Source organism: Gossypium raimondii, chromosome 1, assembly GCF_025698545.1.
Source record: "Gossypium raimondii isolate GPD5lz chromosome 1, ASM2569854v1, whole genome shotgun sequence".
NCBI classification, from domain to species: domain Eukaryota; kingdom Viridiplantae; phylum Streptophyta; class Magnoliopsida; order Malvales; family Malvaceae; genus Gossypium; species Gossypium raimondii.
In genome coordinates this window covers 36,111,996-36,135,080 of record NC_068565.1, presented here as the reverse complement: position 1 = coordinate 36,135,080, position 23,085 = coordinate 36,111,996, and the positions used below count along the sequence as shown (strand labels likewise).

The window sequence follows — 23,085 nt, the reverse complement described above, 5'->3', positions numbered from 1 at the left end:
TCCAGTCCAACTTCTACAATCCTTCATGGCATAATCATCCTAACTTTTCTTGGAGCAACCAAGGAAATGGACCAAGCAACAACTCATTGCAGCAAAAAACCAACCAATCTCAAGGGTTTAATTAGCAAGCTCCAAAACCACCTTAAGCTGAGGCATCAAATAGTTTAGAGAACTTGTTGAAAGCGTATATGGCAAAGAATGACGCTTTGATCCAAAGCCAAGCAACAATACTGAAAAATTTGGAAAACCAAATTGGTCAGTTAGCTACGGAGCTTCGTAATAGACCGCAAGGAACCTTACTGAGCGATACTGAGAATCCAAGAAATTTGGGTAAAGAGCATATCAAGGCAGTGGCATTGCACAGTGGAAAGACTCTGGAACCCCGATTGATTGATGTCGAAGATGAGCATGTTGAAAAGAAGGAAAGTCAATCAGCTATTGAAGTTCCTACACCAAAGGAATCAGAATCTGCAAAGCCTGACAAGGTAAACACTGACCTAGTGAATTCAGATATTTTAACATCTTCTTTGGATGTAGAATTACCTACTCAGAAAAGTTGTCTGGTTCAACCGAAAGTTCCATCACCTCCATATCCGCAAAGATTGCAGCAACACAAGCAGAAACAGGAGGTGTAATTTAAGAAGTTTTTGGATGTTCTGAAGCAGTTACACATCAATATTCCATTGGTGGAGGCTTTAGAACAAATGTCAAATTATGTGAAGTTTATGAAGGATATACTGTCCAAGAAGAAATGACTGAATGAGGATGAGAATGTTGCTTTGACAAAAGAGTGCAGTGCATTCCTGTAAAACAAACTGACACCGAAATTGAAAGACCCAGGAAGCTTTACTATACCCTATAACATTGGTGAATCTTACTGTGGTAAAGCTTTGTGTGACTTAGAAGAGAGTATCAACTTTATGCCTAAGCCTATTTTAATAGGTGAAGTAAGACCTACAATTGTGACGCTTCAGCTAGCGGATCGATCTTTAGCATATCCCGAAGGAAAGATCGAGGATGTTTTGGTCAGAGTCGATAAATTTATTTTTCCTGCTGATTTCATTATTTTAGATTTTGAAGCAGATAAGGAAGTAACAATTATCCTTGGGAGACCTTTCCTAGCCACGGGAAGAACATTAATTGATGTGCAGAAAGGTGAACTCACCATGCGAGTTCAAGACGATCAGGTAACTTTTAACATTCTTAAAGCAATGAAATTTCCCGACCCGACAGAGGAGTGTTCAATTATGGAAGAGATAGAAACCTTGGTTTCTTTGGAAAGTAATTTTGAAGAAGATCCATTGGAGAAAACTTTAGACCTTGACCCTTTGGAGGATGAAGAAGTGAAGAAAACATGGCTTTGATGGAAGCCAATCTGAGAAATTATATTCAATCCACACAGTTTGAACCATTGGAGTTGGAAGTCAGAAAATTTGTTCAACCCAAGTTGTCAATCGAAGAACCACCAAAACTTGAACTAAAGGTACTTCATTCCCATTTGAAATATGTGTATTTAGGTGATTATTCTACTTTGCCTGTGTTACTTCAGCAAAACTAACGAAAGATCAAGAGGAGCAACTAGTTGTTGTTCTGAAGAAATTTAAGAAAGCAATTGGTTGGACCATAGTTGATATTCGAGGTATAAGCCCTTCATTTTGCATGAACAAAATTATTTTAGAAGAAGGTGAAAGAGCTCGAATTGATAGGAAAAGAAGGCTCAATCCTATTAAGAAAGAATTTGTGAGAAAGAAAGTGATCAACTGGTTAGATGTAGGAATTATCTATCATATTTCAGATAGTTCGTGGGTAAGTCCGGTGCAATGTGTACCGAAGAAAGGTGGAATCACGATTGTTTAAAATGAGCGTAATGACTTAATTCCAACAAGAACTGTTTTCGGTTGGAGAATCTATATTGATTACAGAAAGTTGAACAAAGTCACTCGGAAGGACCATTTTTCGTTGCCTTTTATGGATCAGATGTTAGATCGTCTGGCAGGTAATGAATTCTATTATTTTTTAGATGGCTATTCGGGATATAACCAAATAGTTGTAGCCCCGGAGGACCAACATAAAACAACCTTACTTGTCCATATGGTACGTTTGCTTTTAGGCGAATGCCTTTTGGTTTATGCAGTGCACCTGCAACTTTTCAACGATGCATGATGGCAATATTTACTGATATGGTCGAAAATTTTGTTGAGGTTTTCATGGATGATTTTTTTATTTTTGGTAACACTTGTGATATCTGTTTGAGTAATTCGGTCAAGGAAGGGGTTTTCTTAGGTCATAAGATCTCAAAGAAAGGAATTGAAGTCGTTAAAGCAAAGGTGGATGTAATTGAAAGATTACCGAGCCCAATTAATGTGAAAGGAGTCAGAATTTCTTAGGCCATGCCGGTTTTTACCGAAGGTTTGTCAAGTATTTCTCAAAAATTTCTAAGCTGCTGTGTTTGTTGTTAGAGAAAGATACAGTGTTCAATTTCAACAAAGCATGTTTCAAAGCTTTTGAAAATCTAAAGAATCGGTTAATTATGGCCCCAATAATTGTTACACCTAATTCGAACTCACTCTTTAAGTTGATGTGTGATGCAAGAGATTATGCTGTTGGATTTGTGATGGGTCAAAGAAGAAATAAAGTATTCCACCCCATTTACTATGCAAGTAGAACCTTGACGAGAGCCCAACTCAATTATATGGTAATTGAAAAGGAACTATTTGCTATAGTTTTTGCTTTTGACAAATTCCATTCATATCTTATAGGTACCAAAGTTATAGTATTTACTGACCATGCGGCCATTAAATACTTGCTCACGAAGAAAGATGCAAAAACAAGGCTAATTCATTGGATACTTTTACTCCAAGAATTTGACCTTGAGGTCTAAGACAAAAAAGGTGTTGAAAATTAAGTAGTTGATCATCTGTCAAGATTGAAGCAAGATGAGGTAACCCAATCTGGTGTGCCTATCAATGAGAATTTCCCAGATGAGCATTTATTTGAGGTAAGTGCATTCATGAAATACCCTGGTTTGCTGATTATTCCAATTATCTTGCATATGGAATAATTCCTCGAGAAATGACATACCAGCAAAGGAAGAAATTCCTTCATGATAGTCGGTATTATTTTTGGGAGGATCCGTTTTTGTTTAAATAGTGTGCAGATAATATAGTCCGAAAGTGTGTAGCTGAAAGTGAGATTGCTGAGATCTTATATCATTGACATTCATCTCCAAGTGGGGGACACTTTAGTGGTTCACATACTGCAACAAAGATTTTGCAAGCAGGTTTCTTTGGGCCTACACTATTTAAAGATGCTTATGCTTATGTGAAGAACTGTGATAAATGCCAAAGGACTGGAAATATATCAAGGAGGAATGAGATGGCCTTGACAAACATTTTGGATATTGAATTGTTCGACATATGGGGCATTGACTTCTTAGGCCCGTTTCCTTCTTCATATCGGAACAAATACATCTTAGTTGTTGTGGACTATGTATCCAAGTGGGTTGAAGATAAAGCATACCCTACAAATGATGCTAAGGTAGTCATGCGATTCCTACATAAGCATGTGTTTACACGATTTGGGACACCAAGAGCTATTATTAGTGATGAAGGTTCTCACTTTGTAAACAAATGGCTTAAGTGGTTGCTTGACAAATATGATGTGAAGCACAAGATTGCTATTGCCTATCACCCCTAGTCTAATGGACAAGTTGAAAGAGTCAATTGTGAAATCAAAGGTATCCTTAAAAATGTAGTACGCCCTAATAGAAAAGATTAGTCTCGAAGGCTCGATGATACATTACGGGCCTATCGAACAGCATTTAAGACTCTGTTAGGAATGACTCCTTATCGGTTAATCTTTGGAAAGGCATGTCATTTGCCATTAGAATTGGAGAATAGAGCTCACTGGGCTTTGAAGCAATTGAACTTTGATCTTAAGCGAGCCGGTGAGAGAAGGATGTTACAACTTGATGAGTTGAGGTTGTTTTCCTATGAGAATGCCAAAATGTGTAAAGAAATATCAAAGAGATGGCATGATAGTTATATACAACCTCGCGAGTTTAAAGAAGGTCAGAAGGTGTTGTTGTTTAATTCAAGGCTGAAGTTATTTCCTAGGAAGCTAAAATCTCGATGGAAAGGACCTTATACCATCCACTGAGTTTATCCTTATGGAGCTATTGAATTGTACAACAATTATGGATGTACGTTTAAAGTCAATGATCAACGTCTCAAACACTATTGGGATGGTGAAGTTGAGCGAGTTGAATCCTCATTCAAATTAACAGACCCTTGATTTTTCATAAACTTGTCTTGAAAATAAATAAATAATTAGAATTTTTTTTCTTAATTAAGTACATTTAATTCATTCTGTCTAAGAAGATTGAAACTCAAGTGGGACCGTTGTGACCCCTCCAACCTTTCCTAGGAATTAATTTAATGTAATTTGTTAAGAAGAAATTTTCTAATTAAGTTTTAAAATGTTTTTACTAGTTTAATTTATTTTGTTTAATTTCAAACTTTTATGTTAATAAAGGGGGTCAAGTTTGGCCCAAGTACTAATTAGTTTTCTTTTAAGATACAGTCTGAGTTTGAGATCCAAGTCAGAAAAAATGAGGAAAAAAAATTTTTACCCTTGCCGTTACACCCATTACTTGCTACCCAAGTAACTTTAATATAGCTAATTTTTTGCTACATGTTGCCCTAATTTTTCCCTATATAAACCCCTCTTCATTCTACTAATTTTCATATCCCTCAAAGCAATATGCTTACATCCTAAAATTTCTTAAAATCTCTTTTTTTGTGCTGCAAGCCTCAAATCTCGAAAGAAATCCCTAGCCTCTTTCTTTTCTTTTGCCGAAACTACTTAGTGTCACAGCAAGAGAATCGCCGGAGCATCGACGCCACCGCTGCACAGTACTATTGCTGTCGCAAGTTACTGCCGCTGCCGTAACTCCTTCGCCTTCTCAAGCTTTTCCGAAGCAAGTTCCACCCTCTCTTGTTGATTTCTCTTCTGCCTCTGCAAGCAAAAACTTTGCCGAATTTTTGGGAAAAAACCATGTCTCGCAAGAGAACTAGATCATCAAAGACTACTCCTAAAAATCCAATTTTAATCGATGAAGAAGTGAAAGAGCATTTTGATTCAATCTTCAAGCATTAACCTATGATGCTGGAAAAAGGTTTTAACCTGAAGAGCAATGATGTGATTTGTGTCCCTGTGCCAATTAGAAAGATAATAAATGCTCTCAAGTGGGAATGATTTTGTGATGCTCGTTCACTCCCCGATGATGAACTAGTTCGAGAATTCTATGCTAGTTTGACTACACAAGATGCTACTGAAGTCATTGTTTGAAAAAAAATGGTACCTCTTACTTCTAAATCCATCAATGATTTGTTTAATTTACCTGATGTTGAGGAAGATGAGTATTACCAAATGATGAACAATATCAACTGGGATTTTCTTCAACAAGTGCTTGATATTGTGCCAAATTCAGGATCCCATTAGATTATAAGAAAGAATGGAAGCCATTCTTGTCGAAAAGAATTCTTAAAACCAATAGCGAAGGTATGTTCTATTTTGTTCGCTATAGTTTTATGCCTATGTCACATAGTTCCACCATCTCGATGGAACGAATGCTCTTATTATATGCAATTTTGACAGAAAAGTCCATTAATGTTGGGAAAATTATCCTCAAGGAGATTCATGATTGTGCTAAAAAAAAGACAGGAAGTGCTTATTTCCCATCATTAATTACTTCACTTTGCTTAAGGGCCCGTGTTAAAACACAAGCAATCTGAAGAGTAGTACGTTCAAGGGTGCATTACAAGTCATGATCTTGAAAGCTTAGTAGAGAGAGTGCATGAGCTGAACCAAGGCGAGCAAGAGGAACCAACAGAGCGAGAAATTGAAGAGTCAACAAATAAAACTAAAACTGAAGCTGATTCAGTTACAGACACTGAAGAAGGAGAATCTGATAAGGAACCAAATAGTCCTCAACTAGCTAAAGAAGCTAAAAACTCTGAACCAAGGGTTGAGCTAGAAGAAGAACTAGTCAAGCTAAGTATTGAATAGAATTTAAAACTCCAATACCGACTCCTGCAAGTACTTTAAAGAAATCAGAGCTGTCAATTTTGATGGATATGTGCAAGTTCATGCACAATCAACAACAAACTTACTGGAAATATGCAAAAATTAAGGATGATTCAATTCGAAATACTTTTAAGAATACACTACACCAAAACAGGCTTTTAGCAACATCTTTAGTGGCGTTTATATAAAAAAACACCGCTAAAAATCAAGCATTACCGGTGCTTTTAAAAAAACGCCGCTAAAGATAGAGTATTAGCTTTTTTAAAGATGCTGCTAAAAATGAGCATTAGCGGCGTTTCCCAAAAATCTCCACAAAAAACCTAAGCCCAACAATGTCTTTTTTTGGATTTTTCGGGGATTTAGCGGCGTTTTTCAAGAAGCGTCGCTAATGCTCGGGTCTTTAGTGGCGTTTTTGGAAATGCGCCGCTAATTCTCTAGTCTTTAGCGGCGTTTTTGGAAAAGCGCCACTAATGCTCTGGTCTTTAGTGACGTTTTTGGAAAAGTGCCGCTAATGCTCTGGTCTTTAGCAGCGATTTTGAAGAAGCGCCGCTAATGCTCTGGTCTTTAGCGGCGTTTTTGAAAAAGCGTCGCTAATGCTCAGTCTTTAGCGGCGTTTTTAGAAAACGCCGCAAAAAGTATTTTATCTTAATTGGTTTATTTATATTAATTAAATAAAATTCAATTTATTTCTAATTGAATATTTAAAATCTTAAAAAAATAGTGACACGTAGAAATAATTTGAAATAAACACATGGAAAAATAAAAATACTATTATTTAAAATAAAGTTTTTGGGTACATAATTCTTGGTTGTGTTTTAATTTATATATTAAGAAATTTCTTATATAATCGTAAAAGATATAGTATTAATTTTAAAATATTAAATTAATTATCACTATAGTTTAGGGTTTTTGTTTAGGTTATATGATTAATTTAAGATTTAAAGTCGGTTTAGGAGTTACTATTTTAAGGTTAATTTAGGGATCAATATGGATTTAGGGATTATGGTTTTAGGGCTTGGATTTAAGGTTTAGGGGTTTAGGTGTTAAATGTTAGGGGTTAATAGTTAGGGATTTAGGTTTTAGGGGTTTAAGGGTTAGGGTTTAAGGTTTAAGGGTTAAGAGTACTTCAGGGTTAGGGTTTATGATTTAGGGTTTAGGGGATAGGGGTTAAGGGTTTAGGGTTTAGATTAATTAGTGTTTTTTAATTTATATATTAAATAATTTCTTATATAATTGTAAAAGAGATAATATTAATTTTATTATATTAACATTATGATTATAGTTTAAATTATTTAAGAGATAATAGATAAACTTTATATATATTAAATGGATTAGGATTTAAGGTTTACTTGAGATTTATTAAATGATGAAATTTTATACAATCAATTGATGATTTTATATTTAAAATATTTAATCTAAACCATTTGATATATTTAAATATTAGATTATAAAAAATTGATAAATAAATAAAAAAGTAATGATTGATATGGATAAGTAACTATCTATTTTGGATAAGACCAAATTATAACAAATAAAATGGAATACAAAACTAAAAATTATAATTTTATCTAATTCTTTTAAATATTACTTAAAATTTCCAAAAATAATTTATTTAAAATTTATATAAAAGATACAATAATTTAATAAAAAAATTGTAAAAAAAATAAAAGGTAAAAAATAGCGGCGTTTATGGAAAAACGCCGTAAAAAAGAGCAATAGCGGTTTTTTTCTTCCAAACGCCACTAATATTTTTCAAAACAACGTCGTTTTGTGTTTATATTTTTTTTATCCCAAAATTGCAAATGAAATATTCTTTTTTTCCCCTTCTTTTTCCCAAAATCGATTCCCCCCATCCCCAAAAATCTTTCTTTTTTCCCCATTTTATTTTTCCCAAACCATTTCTTCCATACCCCGATTCCCTTTATTTTTCCCCCCAATTTCCCCAAATTGGCAGCCCTCTACATCTCCTCAAAGGGTACAGATTCTTCTTCTCTTATAGTTAAAAAGTTGTCATTTTTCAACCAAATACAAACCCTAAACTGCGTCTCTCCCAATTTCTTCTTCACTTTGAGGTTTTCTTGCAATAGTTTATAGAGAGGTGAGACCAAGTAATTTTGGGTTACAACAGAGAAACCAAAGTAACAAAAAAGGTGGATATAGATGGGATATTGGGTAACCGAGATTCGAAGCTAGGCAAATCAAGCATACCCAGGAGACGACAATGGGTTAAAAGAAGAGAAACATGACTGGTTATACTTGGTGTCATCCTCAATGCCGTTTACATGTTAAGCATTTTCGACATCTACTTCACGACCCCCTTTGTTCATGGCCTGGATCTTGTCTCATATCGCTTCTCTCCTCCTGCTAAACGACTTGTTCTTCTTGTTGGTAAACCCTCTTTTCTTCTCTTTTTAGGGTTCAACCCCCTTGATTTTGTTGAATAGGATTGATAGTGCAAAATGGCTTGTTGAGTTTGATGCAAATCTGGCAATTCAGCTAAATAGAAACAAAGAACCTTTTGGGTATGTTAGTTATTTACTTATTTTAGCTTTATACTAAAAGGCTAAGTTTTTTATATAATTGTTTCCTTTTTTAGTTTAGTTTTGATTGTTGTATGCTGGAGCTGGATCTAACATGGAAACTACTTCCTCTGGTTGTTTCTGGATTTCACTTTCCCTAGATTTTGGCTCATATAATTGTTTCTTTCCATCAATGATCTCTAGTTGGTATAAAGATTTCTCAAGTTCAGTTTTAAGTATTATATGTTGAAGCTAGAGACTTAACATGGAAATTACTGCTTCGGGTTGTTTCTGGATTTTGCTTTCTCTGGAATTTGGCTCATCAAATTGTTTGTTGTATCCTTCGGATGTTCCACTTGTATCAAAGATTGATTCCCATATTGGTTTCATATACTTCATTGTAACCAATTTCATGAACCATTCAACTATCTTAAGTGTCTTGTTTTTATTGTCCAAGTTACAGCAATTGCTTTTCCTTTTTTGTAATATTTGTGATTTTATATGATTTGCTTTCCATTTGTGTGGCATGGACATCATAAATCTTTATCTGTTGGGCATCCTGTTCCTTTGGAAATGCTCTATTTTTTGCTATTGTGTTTGTGGATCGTGCTCTTAGGTGGTTATGCATTTTAAATACTTCGCCATGTTTTAAATCATGCATTTGAAAGGCTCATACCCACTTCTTCTCTAACACAAAACTGGAATACATAATAGTTCTCAGTTTTTTTGGCCTCTACTGACTGCGAGTGTCACCCCAAATGCATGATTTGTGTGTAAGGTCTATTAAAAAACTAACCCAGGGTCTGTTCAGCATAAGACAGTGGTATTATGATACTTTGATGCGTGGGTTTATATCATTTTTTCATGTTTACAACTTGCTTGCTTGAGTTATGTCACGCTTCTTATGGTAGTGATTTATTTTGCGGGTAATTTAGGGTGGCGATTACATGGTCAAGACACTTTGACTGATATATATATATATATAAGAAAATTGTAGACATATATGGCGTTTCAGAACAGTAGAGATTTGCATTTTGTTTGAGTTTGGATTGTGAAGTAGAGATGATTGAGTGAGCTTATAATAATCCAAATTCCACATGCTCTTCGCTTTGCTTTGTTCGGCCTTTTTATTATATACTCTTATTTCTTTTATTCATATAGACTAATTGTTTGCTACATGTTACTTCAAAAGAAACAAATTATAGGCAGGTATAAATCTAAATCCCTGTTCCCTACGGTTTTTAGACATCCGCAAAATGATAAATGTTTATTCTCTCATTATATGTGATATGTCAAACCAAAAATTACCTTTTTCCTAATAGAGGCATGTAGAAGAGGAGGATTCAGTTTACTATGCCTGTATGTTTTATGCTCAAGTAACACGTTTAGGTCCAATGCATTTACTGAGTTGCTTAAACTGGAACTGTGCTGGATTAAATATTTTAGTTTCTATTTTCTAATATAAGAGACCAATTAACTGTGATTTGTTGTTTTCTTTCTTTATATTTATCTTCACAGTTTCATCGTTGTTCTATTTCTACATATTTTCCTATGTTCTTTCCATATTTTCATATTTGTTTTAGTGGAGTGGGTATCAATCCCAATCTTTATCCAATTACAAGATTTAATTTATAAGAGTTAATAAACATAATTAAATTATTGAAAAGTAAAATAAAATCTTAAATTTTGGAAAACTAACCTTGTTTTGAAGAATGACTAAAAATATTAAATACAAGTAAAGAAGTTAATATAAAATATTAGTCAATTATCTTATTTCAAATTAATACCTTTTAAAACAAGTTCTATCTTTTAACATAGAAAACTAAATTAATGCTTGATTTTTAGGTTATAATATATGGATGCATGGGTCTCAGTTATCATTAATAAATAATAATATTATACATCATCATTATTAAATAAAATAAAATTTATCAATAATTTTATTTAATATAACTAAATATAATTATTACAAATAAATACTAATATTAGAAACTTTAAATTATTGTCTATTGATTGAGTGTTCACTTTTTCTTGAGTCCAAATCATTATTATACATAAAAAGAAACATCTTAAAATCTCATGTTTATGTTTGGGCAATTATGAAACATTAGACATTAAAGGTACTAAAGCTATAATTTTCCTGCGTCTTTGTACGCCAACCATTTGCAAGGCTCATTAGATATTAAAGGTACTAAAGCTATAATTTTCTTTATAATTGTTTCATCTTCACTATATAGTTATGTCTACAGGAGAATATAATTCCTAGAAACATGCCCTTCAGCTATATTTGATGTTATACTTTTGTGAAAACATTTTCCCGATTGTTTTGTAAATAAAATGAAAACTTAAACTCTTCTATGTTTGTTGTTAGATTTTTGTGCAAACAAAATTTCTGGATTGTTTATACAGAAATGAGAACTTGAACTCTTATTCTTTTCCGCTTTGGCTTTATGCTCATTTTTCCAAAGAGATTTGATGCAAATATGGCCATGAGAATTTAGGCTCTTATTGGTTGTCACTTTTACTCCTTCGTTTCTCTAGTTGATTTTTGCTTCCTAAAAGGTTTCTAAAAATAAATCTAAAGAGAGAAGCAAAGTCGTAATTAATTGAGAATATATAAATGACTAGAATACTATAAAATTTCTAGTATGATTGTTCACGACCAGCTTGTTGTGAAAGCATTTGTTTGCTATTTCCCCGTTCATTTTTATTCTATAGTTAAGTTAAGTTGCTAATTTTATTTTCTTATCTACCTGTGTATCTGAATGATGTCTTATGAATACAGCCATGCTTTCAATAATATGTTAGATGGGTTGAACATGTTTGATGGAACTGATGGTCATTACTTTCACACGGGGTCAAGGGGTCACCACTCGGTTTGGGATTCTCGTCTTTTTAATTATGGAAGCTGAGAAGTATGTAATTCTACCTAAACATTTCTTAATGAATAGCTCGTTTAAAGATTTTGGCTTCCTCCCTTCCAATTGTAAATATTATTTCTTAATTGTTGCTTTAGGTACTGAGGTATCTTCTTTCAAATGCAAGATGGTGGCTGGAGGAGTATAAGTTTGATGGGTACAAATTTGATGGTGTGACTTCAATGATGTACAAGATTTCCTTGATTAAGTAAATGTATTATATCTTTTATTACCAAGATTTACTTGATTAAGAAAATGCATTTTATGTTTTATTACGTTGCATATGTATTATTTATTTTAGTTTTGATTCTAAATTTTTATTTTTACTTAAGAGTTCTAACTTTTGGATTTTAATTGTGTTATTAATTTATTATTTTAAATTCTAAATTTAAATTCATTAATTTTTATATTTAGTTTTAAAGTTAAAATTTTTGTAGAAAATTTAATTTAAATAATATTTTTTATTTATCCTTAAAACATAATATAATATTTATCATAGAAATAAATATTATTTAAAAAATATATTTTTTTAAAGATATGTTTTTAGCGGCGTTTGTGGGAAGAGCGCAGCTAAAGGTCTATTCTATAGTGGCGTTTGTGGGAAAGCATCGCTAAAAGTGATGATCTATAGCGGCGTTTGTGGAAAAAGCACCACTAAAAGTCATGACCTATAGCGGCGTTTGTAGGAAAAACGCCGCTAAAAGTCATGACCTATAGCGGCATTTTTGGGAAAAGTACCGCTAAAAGTCATGATCTTTAGCGGCGTTTGTGGGAAAAGCGCCGCTAAAGGTCTTGTTCTATAGTGGCGTTTTTGGGAAAAGCGCCGCTAAAAGTCATGATCTTTAGCGGCGTTTGTGGGAAAAACGTCGTTAAAGGTCTTGTTTTGTAGCGGCATTTGTGTGAAAAGCGCCGCTAAAGATCTTGTTCTATAGCGGTGTTTATTTCTAAAAACGCCGCAAAAGTTAGCGATGGTGTCATTAGCGGCATTTTTTGCGGCGCTACTGAAAGTGCCATAAATACTTTTAGCGGCGTTAAAAAGTGTCGCTAAAGGCAAAAAAACCACCGCTAAAAGCCTGTTTTAGTGTGGTGATATCTCTAACACTTTTGTTCTTGAGTTCCCAGATGCTATCTTTGAGACATGGACAGAAGATACTGACGATACAAGTGGAGATGGAACTAAAGAAGACAAGGGGAATGAGTTAGAAAAATAAAATGGGGGATTCTTCTTGTTATTTATTTAATTATTTTTTTAGGACTTTAGGAATTTATTTCTTTAGTAATTAGGATTTAATCTTTGCAAAATAAAACATAGCAAGCATGAATAAATACTTCTTTATAAGAATAAGACTAAGTGATGTAGTAATGGGAATGAACATGTCTAGGATTGGGTTATTAGGAAAGACTTGGTATTTAAGCAGTCTTAATGACTCACCTCTCTTTCTTTACAACCCTACCCAGTGTTCAGTTTTCATTCATTACTTTTTTCTTTCAATGAGGACATTACTTATTTTTAAGGGGGGTAAGGCAAATAAATTGCTCAAATTTTAAAATTTTCAAGTATGTTTCAATCGTTTCTTTCATAAGAATGTTTTAATAAATGAATTATTAGAGAAATTCTTTTTAATAAGATAGCTTGTATGCAAGTGTAATGACGATTTTATCTGAGTGATTGTATGTTATCGTGAAGAATGGAATGTTTTTATGATCTTGGTCTTAGGTAATGTTTGCCATGAAAACTTAGTTTCTCTAGAGATCAGGCATACATGAAGGTTTATATTTCTAGACACCATTTTTCTTTGGATCGTTTGAGCATTTTCAAGCCCACCTTACTATATTAGACCCTTGAAACCATAATTTTGAGCTTTAAGGCCTGTGTTTGCAATGAACCTACATTATAAGCCAATTACCATTTTTTTTTAAATTATCCTAATTTTGTGCACCTATCTTAACTTAAGTGTCTTGGGAATCAACATTTGAGGAAATTTTTCATAAATATGTATGTGCTCATGCTTAAAAAAAAGCGAAGAAAAGTTCTCTTTGTCTTCAAAAAGGAAAAATGTATGAGCTTGAGTTCAAAATAAGTTTGGGGGTGTTCCAAAGGTTCACTTGAAGAAAAAGGTTGAATTTTGAGAAATCCAAGACAAAGTTAAAAGTTAAGATTTTTGAAACCGAAATGTCCCATCTCTTAAAATCCCTACCTTTTACCTAGCCCCATTACAACCTTGTAAAAGACCTATTGATTTGATGATTATGTCACCTACATTAGTGGAGAGAAAGTATTAAGTTCAACATATGAAGATCATAGATATGATTGTTTTGCTTGATTGATGAGAAATTGTGTTGAATGAAGAATATTATCTATGGCTATGACATACAGGCAAACTATGATTCATGTTGGCATATCTTGAAACTTAGAATAAAACTTTTAAAATGTTTGTATACGAGTTACTTGTTAATGAAGAAGATCTATGAGCATGAATTTATTGATGCATGATTATGAGACGAAGATTGATGATGTTTACACTGTTAGCAAAATTTGCCTTAGCAAGACCTTGTGTTGCATATGAACATCATACGGGACGAGCAATGATTTAACTTTGGGGGTGTGTAAACGAAAAAATATATAGGATTTTTCCTATATAATTCATCACCTTTTTACTTAAAATTGTTGTTAAAACCAAGTAATTGTTTAATAAATTAATGAAATATGTGAAAATATGAAATTAGGACATAGAAATTATTAAAATGTGATTTTATGTTTTATTATATAGTTTTCATGCATAAAATGGCTTATTTTATATTAATTTAAGCATATTATATTTTTAAGCTATGAAATGGGCCATGCATGATTAAATTAAATAATAAAATATAATGTTATATTTTAATAATTCATTTTAAATATTTCATTAATAAAAATTAGGTTTAATTAATTAAGTAAATTGATTAATTAAAGTTGTTAAATTAATTTATTGGTCCTCTAAACTATCGGCTATTTTTGACAGGTCTAAGGATTTTCTTCTAATTGCAAAACTGTCCAAGTGGGGACCAAGTCAACCCAATTTTTGACTGCACATGGCTGATTATAAATTAACTTTTGGTTTAATTATACAAGGTCCTCGAAGAATTGAAGAAATTAGAGATTTACCTGAAGATTTGCACTTGACCGGGTCTTACTCCTGAATTTTTGTGGCATCAAAACTGACCAAAAATCAAGGAAAAATCAGCTTGATTTGCTTGATTTATGGCCAGCCAACCATGGGAGATTCTTCAAAGGATGAACACCCCTATTTTTAGTAAACTATCCCCCTCTCCTCACCTATAAATAAGACCCTCTCATTCATTCTTCAATCATCCCTCATCCCATCATCCCTCACTTCTCATTATTCTCTCCTCTCTCAATTCTCTCAACTCTCTTAGCTCTCACGCCTATCACCATCCTTGCATAAAGGATTTTAGCAAATTAGCCTCTTAAAGAGCCCTTGGTCGGCCACCTTTGAGAGCCATCAGCAAAGGAGCAAAGTAAAAGAGCGAAGGAGCCTCGACAGTCAGAATCTTGGGTGACAGCCACTCTAAATTGGGTTTAATCTTTCTTTTCTTTAATTTAATATAAAGATGTTTGCTATGTGTTCTTTGTTCTTGTTTACAACAATGATAGCTTAATTTTATTTAAGCTAGGATGATTATTTTAAATAAATAATATTTATTTTATTCATGCTTATAATGTTTGTGCCTCAATCGATCATGTTTTTAATTAAAATCAAGTATGTATTTCATTCATATGTGATTGAAATGCACCAGAATTAGCTGAGCGATCCTAACCAGACGATGGCTAATGGACGCATAATTGAAATGTGCATGCTCAATTTAGATCCTAACCCGATTAAATTGTAGGTTGCATAACAACCCTAACCAGGCTGTGTTATCTGGATAATTTTTAGATTTGTGTGCTTAAATTGTTTCAAACCTAACACGCCCCTGTTACCTCACACGAATGCTAAGAAACCCTTAGTAAATAATGATCAGTAAAATGCGTATTTACTAAGTAAAAGATTCCGAAAGGACCTAATTTTGTTTCCAAACTCATGAAAGATCGAGTTGCGATGGAATATTTTTCCGAATATTATTAAGCATGATGATAATAAATTGAGTTTAATTAAAGTAATTGTCCTAGTTTATTTATGTTATAATTGTTGCAAATTGTGTTTAATTTTGCTAAAATCTACTTCATTCATATAGTCTACATACTTTGGAAAACTTGCATTAGGGATCATTACATTTAATTTAATTTAGACACCACTTCTCAATTATATTGTGTTTTTAGTTTTTTTTTCAAATTTTTAATATAATTTTACAAGTTAAATGGCTTAGCACAAGCACAATCCCTGTGGAGATAATAACTCGATACTTACTTATTACTTCATAACGACTGCGTACACTTGTACAAACCCGAGCGTTACAGGTATACATACCCATATCTGGAATAGTCATCAATAAAGATTACATAATACTCATAACCTCCTCTTGCACTGAAGCTTATAAGGCCACATACGTCAGTGTGCAGAAGTTCTAGGGGTTTTACAGTCCTCGTTCCTTTTGCATTAAAAGATCGCTTAGTCATCTTAACTTTCAACAAAGATTCACATTATGGAAGATCAAATTTTTTTAAGCGAACTTAAGATGTCATCTTTCACAAGTCTAGTGATTCTTTCTCTGTTAATATGACTAAGTCTCAAATGTCAAAGGAACAGCTCATTAGAGTGAGAAGTTTTAAGTCTTTTATTCGATATTTTAGTCTCAAGCAATGTGTACATCTTTGGTTTGATAAGATAGAGATTATTTGACATCCATCTATTATAGGTAAGATTGCAATTTCTAAATATTGCAAAATCATTATTCAAATTTACGGTCAAGCCGTCTTTATATAAACATACAACTGAAATTAAGTTTCTCTTGAAACTTGGTACACAGAAAACGTCTATTAAAATAATCTTCCTAAAATTATCAAAATAAATATGTACATCTCCCACTACTTCAGTTGTGACATTTGTCCTGTTCCCAGTCCCCAACGATAAGTTGTTATCTCTAAGATCTCCCTGATTGCCTCCAGACGTACAAATGTCCAGAGTGTGAATACTACAGTGACAGATATATCAATAAGGTGGTATCCGCAAGTATACAGGTCCATTTGTAATATAGTTACAACGGAGTGGGTGAGTACTTCGAAGATAGTACCTAAGGGAGGCTAGTACTAGGTCAATTTTAACCTAAACACCAAAACATCTAATTAGTACTTTGATTTAGTTATAGTACGATAGTAAAATAAAAGGAAATTTTAAAGATTTTTATGATAATAAAATAACATAAGGAAATAAAAATTCAAGAGATCAAAATTTAGAATAAATAAAATCTGATTATGGAAGATTAGCTCGCTTCGGTAATTCTCAATAACTTTTGCTTCGAGTTCCTCATCATTTAACTAGTCGCTATCTCAACAAGATCTTTCGATCTTCCACTCAAATAATAAGTCAGTAAGGACTACTTATCTTCTGACCTCACAGTCCAAATCGACTTGGGGTGAAGGTGTTCACGGATAGGCCATACCAATTTTGGGTTAATTCCCACCTTGATGACTTCCTGGGGTTTTCAGGCCTAGGGTTTTAAGTTATTCCTTTCCCAAACAATTGATCCGTTGAGCAACCCTACAAAATAGTTAATAGGTCATACCTCCACTTGCTAATCCCCTATAGAAGTATTAGTTCCTCGTGAATTTCATAAACAATATGGAATTGGTGTAAAGAGAAAACATTATAAATGAATTGAATTGTAGAGTTTAAGAAAATGCCTTATTTGTATTAAAGATGAAAATAATCTATAGAGTTTGATTATCTCCACAAATCAGATCTCTCGAGGTAAAACAAGAACAAACTAAAAATAAACATAAAATCTAAGAAGAAAGAAAACTAAACTGAAATTTAAAAGTGAAATTCTAAAATAAGTAATATTGTGCAAACCAAAACGCCCTTGGCTTGTGTTTAATTCTCGTCCAGAGTTGATATCGCAACACACCAAGACTCATTCAGCCTCTAAGGTCAATAAAAGATTCAATTTGCACATTTTATTAAATTAATGAAAACTTACGAAAACATAAGTAAAACCAAATGGAAATGCTTGCTTTCAAGCTTCTAAAGTACGAAAATTAGTTTAATCTGCAACACCGAATTACAGTAGATCACTCTCGTCTCCTCGAATCTCTTTTCATTTGTTAGCCAAGTATTCCATCCACTCTTAACAAGTATCCTAGTTTTGACAAGTAAAAGGTTTGGCATGTAGTCCTAAAATAGCTTGTTTGGCGAGGTGGTATTCGCCCAAGTACATCTTTTTGGCACATAGAGCGAGTGTATTCCATTATATACGTGTAAGATAATAGTGGTTTGATATCAAATTTCTATTTTTTTTAGTAGGATGCCAGACAAGTAAAAAGGTATTATGGAATAAGTTCATGCCTAAGGGGTAGTGTGCTCTTTTATCTGTAGCACTATACAAGTTAAGTTACAAGGTAAGTTGGTTAAGAATCGACTGGATCTAAATCTGGGTACTCAATTAGGTTTCTTGAAAGTTGTAAACCCTTGGAAAACACAATTCAATAAAGATTTCACGCATGTTAGGTTCCACTATGAGAACATGGGTCATAAATATATATTTTGATATGGACTTGAGAAAAAAGGGAGTTTCTCTCTCTTTTTTCTTCCATTTTAAGAAAATAAATATATTGTTGTGATTTCCTTAAAGATGAGTATAGTTCTCTCTTATTAAGCTGAAATTAAGGATCTGAGTTCATTGATAAGGTTGTTTCATATCCTAGGTAACCATTATAGTCTTACATGTTAACCTCTAATAGAGTAAGCCTATTTTATGTGATTGAATGGTAAAATGAAGAAATAAAGCTTTTCATGGGGTCATTTATGCTTAATATGATGATGATCTATAGTATTTGAATGAGCTTTAATGGTGTTCCCATGTTTTATAAGCAGTGGTGGCTGTAGTTACTTGTTGAAAGTTGAATATGGAGTTCAAGCTGCTGTCCAAGGGGGTCAAGTGAGTCTCTATTCTGAATCTTGCATGGGTACTGTTCATACCATGATATATGAGGAAAATTTATTGAATGGTGATGTTGAGATCATGAAAGATGTAATATGAGATGGATGATGTATGAGTAATGTAGAATGAAGTATGGTTATATCTGAGCGTCTAGAATGTATGATATAAGATGTGTGTTATGTTGTTTGGATATTAATAAATCCAGATGATTGTGTTTAGTTTCTTTCGATGCATAAAAGGTTTGTAAAGTTAATATGTGTCTGTTATCCGTGGATTTGTCTAAAAGGGGTCCGTCGAGACTTTAGACACGAACTCTGAAGTGAAACTCTGAAGGAAAAGCCCATGGCCATGGCACCATCTGAAATGAATTAAAGGATGGTGGTTACCCAATGGGGTTCTCTGTGTATCCCAAGACGATGATGGGCGACACTTATTGTCATGAACCATTTTAAGTTTCTCACAGCTTAGGACAATTAATAGGTTTCTTTTCCATCTCGTATATTTATTTTCGTTTAGCTTGTTTTCATTGAGTATGTTCAATAAAGGAGTGGGAGTCATTTTCGAACTAAAACAAAACATTCAATTATTAATATCTTTGTATAAACTAATGTTTGAACATTTTTTGCAACATTATGATATGCATTAAGATGATTCATGCGCCTTACATTAAACCTTGGAAAGATTTGTAAGTCGTTGCAATGATGATTCCCACACCCATTGAATCAAGACACCATGGGGTGATCATGATCAACTAGTAAGAACATGGATTTCCATCCAATTAGTACATGAACCTAATTCCTTAGGCATTCGCACATACTAATAATCGTGTAACATTTGGCCATCATTCTAACTTAAGTAGAGCTTTGTGGGGAGTTACTTAACTAGAAAATCTTGAATGTATGACCATCAACTCAACACTTATTGCATCATGCACAACAAATGAGTCGTCGTGGGAAAATCACATCGTGTAACATGCTTTGACTAGTTATCCTCTTCGAAGATAAAATTTCTAGATGTTTCATATGACAATACCTACCATATAGGTCAGTCCAATTATCATATGAATGGAAGATAGTTCTTTTTACTTTCAAGGAATCTCCTCAGTGAGATCCACATGGAAATCCTACCATAGAGTAGTGCAAGACATGCCATCACAAGAGACCATTGATGGAGGTTGTAAGTCTTGTTTAGGGACCTTCTCCCACTCAATATTTTAAAAAATATGCAAGGTTTTTAAGTCTAGTTTCAATCATGAATGATCAGTATATGCATGATAAGTACATGTGGCATTCTTAACTAATCTATATGGCATGCTTATCTTATATATGCATGAACATACATTCATAATCATATAATATCATCATGCTTATCTCATAAATATAAAAACATAAAATTTAAATGACTCTGACCAGCCAAATTTTCCATGATTCCATCCTAGAAAAGTAATAAAATTATAAAATTACAAAATTCACCTCAAAGCATACATCGGGTCTTTAATTTTACCACCACGAACTTCTGTTGTAGTGCTGGTTCGTGTTTCTATTGTCTTTTCACCATTTTTATGTGTCATCACTACCATCGGCCACCACCAGCCACCTTTGGCCACCATCAAGCTGTCACCAACCATCGTCGGCCATCACTAAGAAAAATTGGTTTATAGCCGGCCATTGTCAAACCATCGTCGGCCACCGTTGGACCACTAGTAACCTCCTACTGTTGAACCACCATTGGCTACCCTTCGTGTTGTGTTATCTCGGTTCTTATGTTTTGTTGAAAAATAATTTTACAAAAATTCCTACGTCTGTTTCCGGCTCACATATTTTGTTCTAAAATAATAAAATTAAAATCATACGTGGAAATGATAGTCCACGGTCTAAAATATTTATGCCCGAAAAACAAATTAAATTAGAAATAAATTTCTAGGAATCACAAATTTGGCAAAATTACTTTAGCATCCATAACAATAAAATAAATATGTACATTCATTCACATACATTCTCCTAAACATGCGAATAATTACAAGTATGTCATATCTTATCTAATATTAATCAAACAAGATAAAGAGAGAGATTTGGTATCGACTTACACTATAAACATAGCACAACCTGGTGCTCAGATACTAATTGTTGGAAAAAATTCTATTTGAAAAGGTTTTATAGCACATCAAAAAATTAAAATTATGAAAAGCAAATCGTTTGTGATATTTATAACAATAAACCTTATATCGAAATTGTACTTGTGTTTTCGGATAAGCGAATTCTTGATGTTTTCCTACTTTCAACCAAACGATCTTCTTCGCTATTCTCGCACCACGAATTGCTTTAAGTTTGGGCTCAAACCAATTGAATCAAAACACAAGACTAGAAAAAGTTTTCTTTTCCTTTTTAGGGTGAAAACAAAAATTCTCTCTTCTTTAATGAAAACTGGTATAGTTGTTATTTTGAAAAAAAAAATTAATATTTGAGAATAAATTCTCTCTATTTTTTGATAGGGTAACAATCTTTCAAAGTTGTGTTAATAGCTCTATTGGTACCATCTATTTATAGGAAAAGAAGGTTGAACCCTTGTTGAGTTGTAGAGGTTTATTTCAAATAGAAAAACTTCCTGCTTAGAGTAGGTGTAGGGTGGACAACATCTCCTAGTATTTCTACTAGGGTTGCCACCCCCTTCATATCCATGAGGGGTTTTTTGGCCTCTCTCACATCGGGTCCAATTACGAGTGCTTCCCGGACTTTTTGACCAAGTACTTTTTAATTTGATCCAAACTGATTCTGTATTTCTATTTTCCAAAATAAACTTTAATATTCTATATTAAATAATTTTCTCATCCTAAATTTACTCCCAATAAAATTATGATGATTTTACCCTTGGTAAAATTTTCGAAAAAATATGTTTAATATTTTACCACTCAACATATTCACTATGACCGAATGGTTTATTTTCATTTTTGAGATTTCAAATAGCCCAAAAACATAAACTCATTCTCTCGATCATTTTTAACTAATTCATCTACATTTGCAAATGAATCATTTTTCGTTTTAATTTTCATTTCCATTTTGAGAAAACCACATTCATTTCCAAATAATTTCATTTCTCCATTTTAAAGAAAACCATATTCATTTTTGAATGTTTTCCATTGCTTTAATTCTATTCATTCTGTTCATTTTGATTCAAACACGCCAATTCATTTTTGGTTTCAACAAGCTAGCGGAGGAGCCGGGTAGACATATGTAATTAGGGCTCAAATGATTTATAATTAAATTACTACTTATCGCCTATTAATTATAAACTCATTTAGTCACGAAGTTATTCTACTATAATATCGTGATTGAGCTTTCCCTAACGACACACCATTACAAAAGCAACTACTTAGTGCTCATCCAATGACCTTGCCATAAGTGTGTTACCCTCATAGGATATCCTTATTCTTTTTAAGATAATATTCATTCTCCCAATATGATCTTACTTTATCTCATGGTAACTATTACATCTTCCTTCATGTAAAGTCAATTACTATCAAATAATGATCAAGACATCCATCACAAAGACGAACGACTCATGACCATGTTTACTTTTCATCAACCATGTAATGCCAATGAAAAGATATCATTTAGCCATATCTCAGGATATAAATTCCATTGTTGTGAATGACGCTACATACTGCAGAAGTCGTACACCTAATACACCAGCTTTCGGTTCTTTATTGATTCAAACTCAAGCTTTTTACTTACATAGAAATGTACGAGTTAAGCATACATAGTCCGTCATCCACTCAGGATTTAGGTATACCATGCTATGAACATCACAAGTGAATAAATCCATAAATGGATTCACGATCTATTCTTCTTGGGTTCAGTCCGATGTATTATCAGTCCAGTCAGTGACATCTATGTCTCTATCTTTTGGGAGTCATCTGCTTCGATGTCCAAGACAAAGCATCTCCCCAAATAGACTTGATAGACGACATATTAGTCTTTCAATCGATTTGCTCATTTCCGGTTAGACTAAGGACATATTTAGGTTCGTCTACTAATATAAGTTGTTTTTATGTATTACAATTCAATCATATAATACTGCTTAATATTAGTTAAACATTAGACAACTAGTGAGCAACATTTGCTTCCATTTTGCTTTGCGTGCAAATACCATGTGAGGACAATAGAAAAAGTATGAATAATACTATTAAACAATATGTTCGAAAAATTACAAGTGTACTTAGACAAAAATACTACACTTAGGACACCAAATCCAACGGTAATTACTTTTTTTACCTAGTTTTGGGTATGTACCTAAGTCTCTAGGTAAATTTCCATGTCTTGAGTACATTTCTATATAATTTTGATATATTTGGTATAAATGGTATAGTATATTTTGGAACCCTTGGATACTTTTGAATTGAAATTTGAACGCAAATTCTTTCTGTTGAATGAATGACTTTTAGCTTATACTTTAACTTGGCTAGT

General features: G+C 33.1%; 1 long non-coding RNA gene across 1 annotated transcript; it reads left to right on the top strand.

The window, feature by feature from the left end:
* Positions 1-7,893: 7,893 nt before the first annotated feature.
* LOC105785709 (uncharacterized) lies at positions 7,894-11,931 on the top strand. Its single transcript, XR_001131141.2, has 3 exons — positions 7,894-8,475; positions 11,392-11,521; positions 11,623-11,931. It is a non-coding gene; the product is annotated as an uncharacterized LOC105785709 (long non-coding RNA).
* Positions 11,932-23,085: the final 11,154 nt, after the last annotated feature.